Source organism: Phyllobates terribilis, unplaced genomic scaffold, assembly GCF_046119375.1.
Source record: "Phyllobates terribilis strain yellow unplaced genomic scaffold, ASM4611937v1 Scaffold_31__1_contigs__length_13893835, whole genome shotgun sequence".
Classification (NCBI taxonomy): domain Eukaryota; kingdom Metazoa; phylum Chordata; class Amphibia; order Anura; family Dendrobatidae; genus Phyllobates; species Phyllobates terribilis.
In genome coordinates this window covers 8796915-8805300 of record NW_027362791.1, presented here as the reverse complement: position 1 = coordinate 8805300, position 8386 = coordinate 8796915, and positions in this window count along the sequence as shown.

Sequence of the window (8386 nt, the reverse complement as noted above, 5' to 3'; positions counted from 1 at the left end):
GAACGCTTCAACGGATCCCCCTGATTCTGAGATTGTTTTTTCGTGACATATTGTCCTTCATGATTGTGGAAAAATTTCTTCGATATCACTTGCGTTTATTTGTGAAAAAAACAGAAATTTGGTGAAAATTTAGCAATTTTCAAAATTTGAATTTTTAAGCCCTGATATCAGAGCGATATGTCACACAAAAGAGTTAATAATAACATTTCCCACATGTCTACTTTACATCAGCAAAATTTTGGAACCAACATTTTTTTTTGTTAGGGAGCTATAAGGGTTAAAAGTTGACCAGCGATTTCTCATTTTTCCAACAAAATTTATTAAACCATTTTTTTAGGGACCACATCACAGTTGAAGTCACTTGGAGAGGTCTTTATGACAGAAAATACCCAAAAGTGACACCATTCTAAAAACTGCACCCCTCAAGGTGCTCAAAACCACATTCAAGAACTTTATTAACCCTTCAGGTGCTTCACAGGAATTTTTTGAATGTGGAAGAAAAAAATGAACATTTAACTTTTTTTACAAAAATGTTACTTTAGACCCAATTTTTTTTATTTTCACAGGGGTAACAAGAAAAAATGGACCACAAAATTTGTTGTGCAATTTCTCCTGGGCACGCAGATACCCAATATTTGGGAAGAAACAATGTTTGGGCGCACGGCAGGGCTCGGAAGGGAAGGAGCGCCATTTGACTTTTTGATTGTAAAATTTGCTTGAATAATTAGCGGACGCCATGTTGTGTTTGGAGAGCCCCTGTGTGCCCAAACTTTGGAGCTCCCCCACAAGTGACCCCATTTTGGAAACTAGACCCCCAAGGCACCTTTTATAGATGCATAGTGAGCACTTGGAACCCCCAGGTGCTTCACAAATTGATTCGTAAAAATGAAAAAGTGAAAAAAAAAACAGTTTTTCATTTTTACGAATCAATTTGTGAAGCATCTAGGGGATCCAAGTGCTCACTATGCATCTAGATAGGTGCCTTGGGGGGTCTAGTTTCCAAAATGGGGTCACTTGTGGGGGAGCTCCAGTGTTTGGGCACACAGGGACTCTCTAAATGCAACATGGTATCCGCTAACAAATTGAATGGAAAATCGGCTCAAATTGTTAGCGGACACCACATTGCGTTTGGAGAGCCCCTCTGTGCCCAAACTTTGGAGCTCCCCCACAAGTGACCCCATTTTGGAAACTAGACCCCCCAAGGCACCTTTCTAGATGCATAGTGAGCACTTGGAACCCCCAGGTGCTTCACAAATTGATTCGTAATAATGAAAAAATGAAAAAAAAAAAAACTTTTTCATTTTTATGAATCAATTTGTGAAGCACCTGGGGTTCCAAGTGCTCACTATGCATCTAGATAGGTGCCTTGGGGGGTCTAGTTTCCAAAATGGAGTCACTTGTGGGGGAGCTCCAATGTTTGGGCACACAGGGACTCTCTAAATGCAACATGGTATCCGCTAACAAATTGAATGGAAAATCGGCTCAAATTGTTAGCGGACACCACATTGCGTTTGGAGAGCCCTTCTGTGCCCAAACTTTGGAGCTCCCCCACAAGTGACCCAATTTTGGAAACTAGACCCCCCAAGGCACCTTTCTAGATGCATAGTGAGCACTTGGAACCCCCAGGTGTTTCACAAATTGATTCGTAATAATGAAAAAGTGAAAAAAAAAACACTTTTTCATTTTTATGAATCAATTTGTGAAGCACCTAGGGGTTCCAAGTGCTCACTATGCATCTAGATAGGTGCCTTGGGGGGTCTAGTTTCCAAAATGGGGTCACTTGTGGGGGAGCTCCAATATTTGGGCACACAGGGACTCTCTAAATGCAACATGGTATCCGCTAACAAATTGAATGGAAAATCGGCTCAAATTGTTAGCGGACACCACATTGCGTTTGGAGAGCCCCTCTGTGCCCAAACTTTGGAGCTCCCCCACAAGTGACCCCATTTTGGAAACTAGACCCCCCAAGGCACCTTTCTAGATGCATAGTGAGCACTTGGAACCCCCAGGTGCTTCACAAATTGATTCGTAAAAATGAAAAAGTGAAAAATAAAACACTTTTTCATTTTTACGAATCAATTTGTGAAGCATCTAGGGGTTTCAAGTGCTCACTATGCATCTAGATAGGTGCCTTGGGGGGTCTAGTTTCCAAAATGGGGTCACTTGTGGGGGAGCTCCAATGTTTGGGCACACAGGGACTCTCCAAATCCAACATGATATCCGCTAACAATTTGAGCCGACAATTTGTTAGCGGATATCATGTTGCATTTGGAGAGTCCCTGTGTCCCCAAACATTGGAGCTCCCCCACAAGTGACCCAATTTTGGAAACTAGACCCCCCAAGGCACCTATCTAGATTCATAGTGAGCACTTGGAACCCCAGGTGCTTCACAAATTGATTCATAAAAATGAAAAAGTGTTTTTTTTTCACTTTTTCATTATTACGAATCAATTTGTGAAGCACCTGGGGGTTCCAAGTGCTCACTATGCATCTAGAAAGGTGCCTTGGGGGGTCTAGTTTCCAAAATGGGGTCACTTGTGGGGGAGCTCCAAAGTTTGGGCACAGAGGGGCTCTCCAAACGCAATGTGGTGTCCGCTAACAATTTGAGCCGATTTTCCATTCAATTTGTTAGCGGATACCATGTTGCATTTAGAGAGTCCCTGTGTGCCCAAACATTGGAGCTCCCCCACAAGTAACCCCATTTTGGAAACTAGACCCCCCAAGGCACCTTTCTAGATGCATAGTGAGCACTTGGAACCCCCAGGTGCTTCACAAATTGATTCGTAAAAATGAAAAAGTGAAAAAAAAAACACTTTTTCATTTTTATGAATCAATTTGTGAAGCACCTGGGGTTCCAAGTGCTCACTATGAATCTAGATAGGTGCCTTGGGGGGTATAGTTTCCAAAATGGGGTCACTTGTGGGGGAGCTCTAATGTTTGGGCACACAGGGACTCTCCAAATGCAACATGATATCCGCTAACAAATTGTCGGCTCAATTTGTTAGCGGATATCATGTTGCATTTGGAGAGTCCCTGTGTGCCCAAACATTGGAGCTCCCCCACAAGTGACCCCATTTTGGAAACTAGACCCCCCAAGGCACCTATCTAGATTCATAGTGAGCACTTGGAACCCCAGGTGCTTCACAAGTTGATTCATAAAAATGAAAAAGTGTTTTTTTTTTCACTTTTTCATTATTACGAATCAATTTGTGAAGCACCTGGGGGTTCCAAGTGCTCACTATGCATCTAGAAAGGTGCCTTGGGGGGTCTAGATTCCAAAATGGGGTCACTTGTGGGGGAGCTCCAATGTTTGGGCACAGAGGGGCTCTCCAAACGCAACATGGCGTCCGCTAACAATTTGAGCCGATTTTCCATTCAATTTGTTAGCGGACACCATGTCGCGTTTGGAGAGCCCGTGATGTGCCTAAACAGTGGAGCTCCCCCACAAGTGTCCCCATTTTGGAAACTATACCCCTCAAGGATTTTATTAAGGTGTATAGTGAACATTTTGAACCCAGAGGTACGGCACAGAATTTGTTTACATTAGGTCATCATATTGAATAAGTTGTCATTATTCTTGAGCGCAAGTGCTCGCTACTTGAGTTTGCATCGGGTACTCAGGTATGCACCATGTACAGCATGTGCTCGAGTGACATGCTCGAGTCCCTGCTCCGCATGTTTCACGGTTATTAGACACCCAAAAAAAAACATGCGGGGATCGCTCGTGCATGGCAGGCAATCCCCGTAAAGTTTTTTGGCCGCGAAGCATATGGGGCAGAGACTCGAGCATGTCACTCAAATACCCACGATACTCAATGCATACCAGAGCACCCGATGCAAACTCAAGTAGCGAGCACTTGCTCTCAACACTAGTCGCCATATCGTCATCTTTTTTTCTTACTTTTGAAAAAAATCCCAACCCCAGCCCTAACCCTAGCACAACCCTAGCCCTAGCACAACCCTAGCCCCAGCACAACCCTAGCCCCAGCACAACCCTAGCCCCAAACCCAGCCCTAACCCTAGCCCAATCCTAACCCAAGAGTTTATTTTTGACGCCGTTCCTTGTGCGGTATAAGTGATTAGACGACTTTATTCTTCGGGTCGGTGTGATTACAGCAATGCCAGTATTATATGGGGTTTTTATGACTGCCAGCTGTCACACACTAAAAGACGCATTTTTTGTAAAATCTAGTTTTTGCATCGCCATATTTTGAGAGCTATAATTTTTCCAGATTTTGGCAGACAGTCATGTGACGGCTCGTTTTTTGCAGGATGACTTGACGTTGTTATTGGTGCCATTTTCAGGCACGTGACATTTTTTGATCGCTTTCTATTCCGATTTTTGGGAGGCAGAATAAACAAAAACCAACAATTCAGGAATTGCTTTTTTTTTTTTTTTTTTTATTCTGTTCTGCGTGTGGTAAAATTGATGAGGTAGCTTTATTCTTCGGGTTAGTACGTTTACAGCGGTACCACATTTGTATCATTTTTCTATGTTTTGGCGCTTATACACAATAAAAGCTATTTTATAGAAAAAAATATTTTTTAGCATCGCTTTATTCTGAGAGCTATAACTTTTTTATTTTTCGGCTGATGGAGCTGTATAGTGACTTGTTTTTTGCGGGACGAGATGACGTTTTCAGTGGTATCTTTTTTATTTATATGCGTCTTTTTGATCGCGTGTTATTCCACTTTTTGTTTGGCGGTATGGTGATAAAGCATTGTTTTTTGCTTCGTTTTTTTTTTTTTTTCACCGTGTTCACTGAAGGGGTTAACTAGTGGGACAGTTTTATAGGTCAGGTTGTTCTGGATGCGGCCATACCAAATATGTGTACTTTTATTGTTTTTTTTTTTATTTTTTTTATAATAATATTTATTGATGGGTACATTATATTTTTATTTTTGGTGTATTATTTTTTTTATTTTTTTATAATATTTTTGCACATTTTTTTTTTTCCACTTTCAAACAGTTTATACACTTAATTACTTTGTCCCACTCTGGGACTTACACTTTTTTTTTCTGATCGCCTGCATGGCACAAGAATGGAGCACCATCCCTATGCCATGAAGGCTGTCAGAAGTGCACAGTGTGAAGATTGCTTGGAGATGCACTGCGCATGTCCAAGCAATCTTCCTGCTCTCTGGTGACCTGGATGTTGTCATGACGACATTGGGTCGTCATGGCAACACCCGGGAAGCCTTTGCAGACTGCGCTGGAGGCCGGAAGAGGAGGTGAGTATCGCCGATCACCTCCACTTGCCCCCGCAATGCCGCGATCAACTTCGATCGACTTCGATCGCAGCATCGAGAGGGTTAATGTGTTGGGAGCGGTGCAGGACCGCTCCCTGCACATAGTACCGGGTGTCAGCTGTGACAATCAGCTGACACCCGGCGGCGATCGCGCCCGCACAGCCTGTGTGCGCACGCGATCGCGATGACGTACTAATACAGGTCTGGCTCTTAAGTCCCAGGGCACAGACGCGTATTAGTACGTCAGATGTTATTAAGGGGTTAAATGAGGGAATAATATGTGTGAGGGTACCCCCAGGAGAGTTCCAAATGTGTGTGGGTAGAATATATATCCCACGTGGGGTAAAATTGAAAAAAGGTGAACATTTTTTTTTTTTTCGACTTAGTCATTTTTCCGGCAATTGTCAGAATTTCAGAGAGGGGAAAATGTCAGTGAGCATTCCGATTTCAGTTCCAGAGCAATTCGCCCGATGAGTCCTTTATATTTAGTCATTTTCAGCCAATTTTCTGACTTTTTGAAAATTTCACTTTTTGGTGAAAATATCCATTAAATGAGGGAATAATATGTGTGAGCGTTCCCCAGGAGAGATCCAAATGTGTGTGGATAGAATATATATCCCACGGGGGGTAAAATTGAAAAAAGTTGAAATTTTTTTTTTTTTCTACTTAGTCATTTTTCCGGCAATTGTCAGACTTTCAGAGAGGGGAAAATGTCAGTGAGCATTCCGATTTCATCTCCAGAGCAATTCGCCCGATGCGTCCTTAATATTTAGTCGTTTTCAGCCAATTTTCTGACTTTTTGAAAACTTCACTTTTGGTGAAAATATCCATTAAATGAGGGAATAATATGTGTGAGGGTACCCCAGGAGAGTTCCAAATGTGTGTGGGTAGAATACATATATAACTGGTAAAATTGAAAAAAGTTGAAAATTTTTTTTTTTGGACTTCGTAATTTTTCTGTCGTTTTTCACACTTTCAGAGAGGGGGAAATGTGAGTGAGCATTCTGATTTCAGTTCCAGAGCGATTCGCCCGATGAGTCCTTTATATTTAGTCGTTTTCAGCCAAATTTCTGACTTTTTGAAAATTTCACTTTTTAGTGAAAATATCCATTAAATGAGAAAATAATATGTGTGAGGGTACCCCAGGAGAGTTCCAAATGGGTGGGTAGAATATATATATAACGGGAATAAAATTGAAAAAAGTTGAAAAACATTTTTTTTGGACTTAGTCATTTTTCATGTGTTAGTTAGACTTTCAGAGAGGGGAAAATGGCAGTGAGCATTCCGATTTCAGTTCCAGAGTGATTCGCCCGATGAGTCCTTTATATTTAGTTGTTTTCAGCCAAATTTCTGACTTTTTGAAAATTTCACTTTTTGGTGAAAATTTCCATTAAATGAGAGAATAATATGTGTGAGGGTACCCCAGGAGAGTTTAAAATGTGTGTGGGTAGAATATATATCCCACGGTGGTAAAATTGAAAAAAAATTGAAAAATTTTTTTTTGGGACTTACTAATTTTTCCGGCGTTTTTCACACTTTCAGCGAGCCGAAAAAGTCAGTGAGCATTCCGATTTCAGTTCCAGATTGATTTGCCCGATGAGTCCTTTATGTTTAGTCGTTTTCAGCCAAATTTCTGACTATTTGAAAATTTAACTTTTTGGTGAAAATTTCCATTAAATGAGAGAATAATATGTGTGAGGGTACCCCAAGAGAGTTTCAAATGTGTGTGGGTAGAAAATATATCCCGCGGGGGTAAAATTGAAAAAAGTTCAAAAAATTTTTTTTTTGGGGACTTAGTCATTTTTTCACCGTTTGTCAGACTTTCAGAGAGGGGAAAATGTGAGTGAGCATTCCGATTTCAGTTCCAGGGCGATTCGCGCGATGAGTAGTTTATATTTAGTCATTTTCAGCCAATGTTCTGACTTTTTGAAAATTTCACTTTTTGGTGAAAATATCCATTAAATGAGAAAATAATATGTGTGAGGGTACCCCAGGAGAGTTCCAAATGGGTGGGTAGAATATATATATAACGGGAATAAAATTGAAAAAAGTTGAAAAACATTTTTTTTGGACTTAGTCATTTTTCATGTGTTAGTTAGACTTTCAGAGAGGGGAAAATGGCAGTGAGCATTCCGATTTCAGTACCAGAGCGATTCGCCCAATGAGACCTTTATATTTAGTCGTTTTCAGCCAATTTTCTGACTTTTTGAAAATTTCACTTTTTGGTGAAAATATCCATTAAATGAGGGAATAATATGTGTGAGGGTACCCCAGGAGAGTTCCAAATGTGTGTGGGTAGAATATATATCCCACGGGGGGTAAAATTGAAAAAAGTTGAAAATTTTTTTTTTTCGTCTTATTCAGTTTTCCGACGTTTGTCAGACTTTCAGAGAGGGGAAAATGTCAGTGAGCATTCCGATTTCAGTTCCAGAGCAATGCGCCCGATGAGTCCTTAATATTTAGTCGTTTTCAGCCAATTTTCTGACTTTTTGAAAACTTCAGTTTTGGTGAAAATATCCATTAAATAAGGGAATAATATGTGTGAGGGAACCCCAGGAGAGTTCCAAATGTGTGTGGTTAAAATATATATCCCACGGGGGAAAAATTGAAAAAAGTTGGAAAAATTATTTGGGGTACTTAGTCATTTTTCCGGCATTTGTCTGACTTTCAGAGAGGGGAAAAAGTCAGTAAGCGTTCCGATTTCAGTTCCAGAGCGATTCACTCGATGAATCCTTTATATTTCGTCGTTTTCAGCCAATTTTCTGACTTTTTGAAAATGTCCCTTTTTGGTGAAAATATCCATTAAATGAGGGAATAATATGTGTGAGGGTACCCCAGGAGAGTTCCAAATGTGTGGATAGAATATATATATATATATAACGAGTGTAAAATTGAAAAAAGTTGAAAAATATTTTTTTTGGACTTAGTCATTTTTCATCTGTTAGTGAGACTTTCAGAGAGGGGAAAATGTCAGTGAGCATTCTGATTGCAGTTCCAGAGCGATACGCCCGATGAGTCGTTTATATTTAGTCGTTTTCAGCCAATTTTCTGGATTTTTGAAAATTTCACTTTTTTGTGAAAATATCTACTAAATGAGGGAATAATATGTGTGAGGGTAAACCAGGAGAGTTCCACA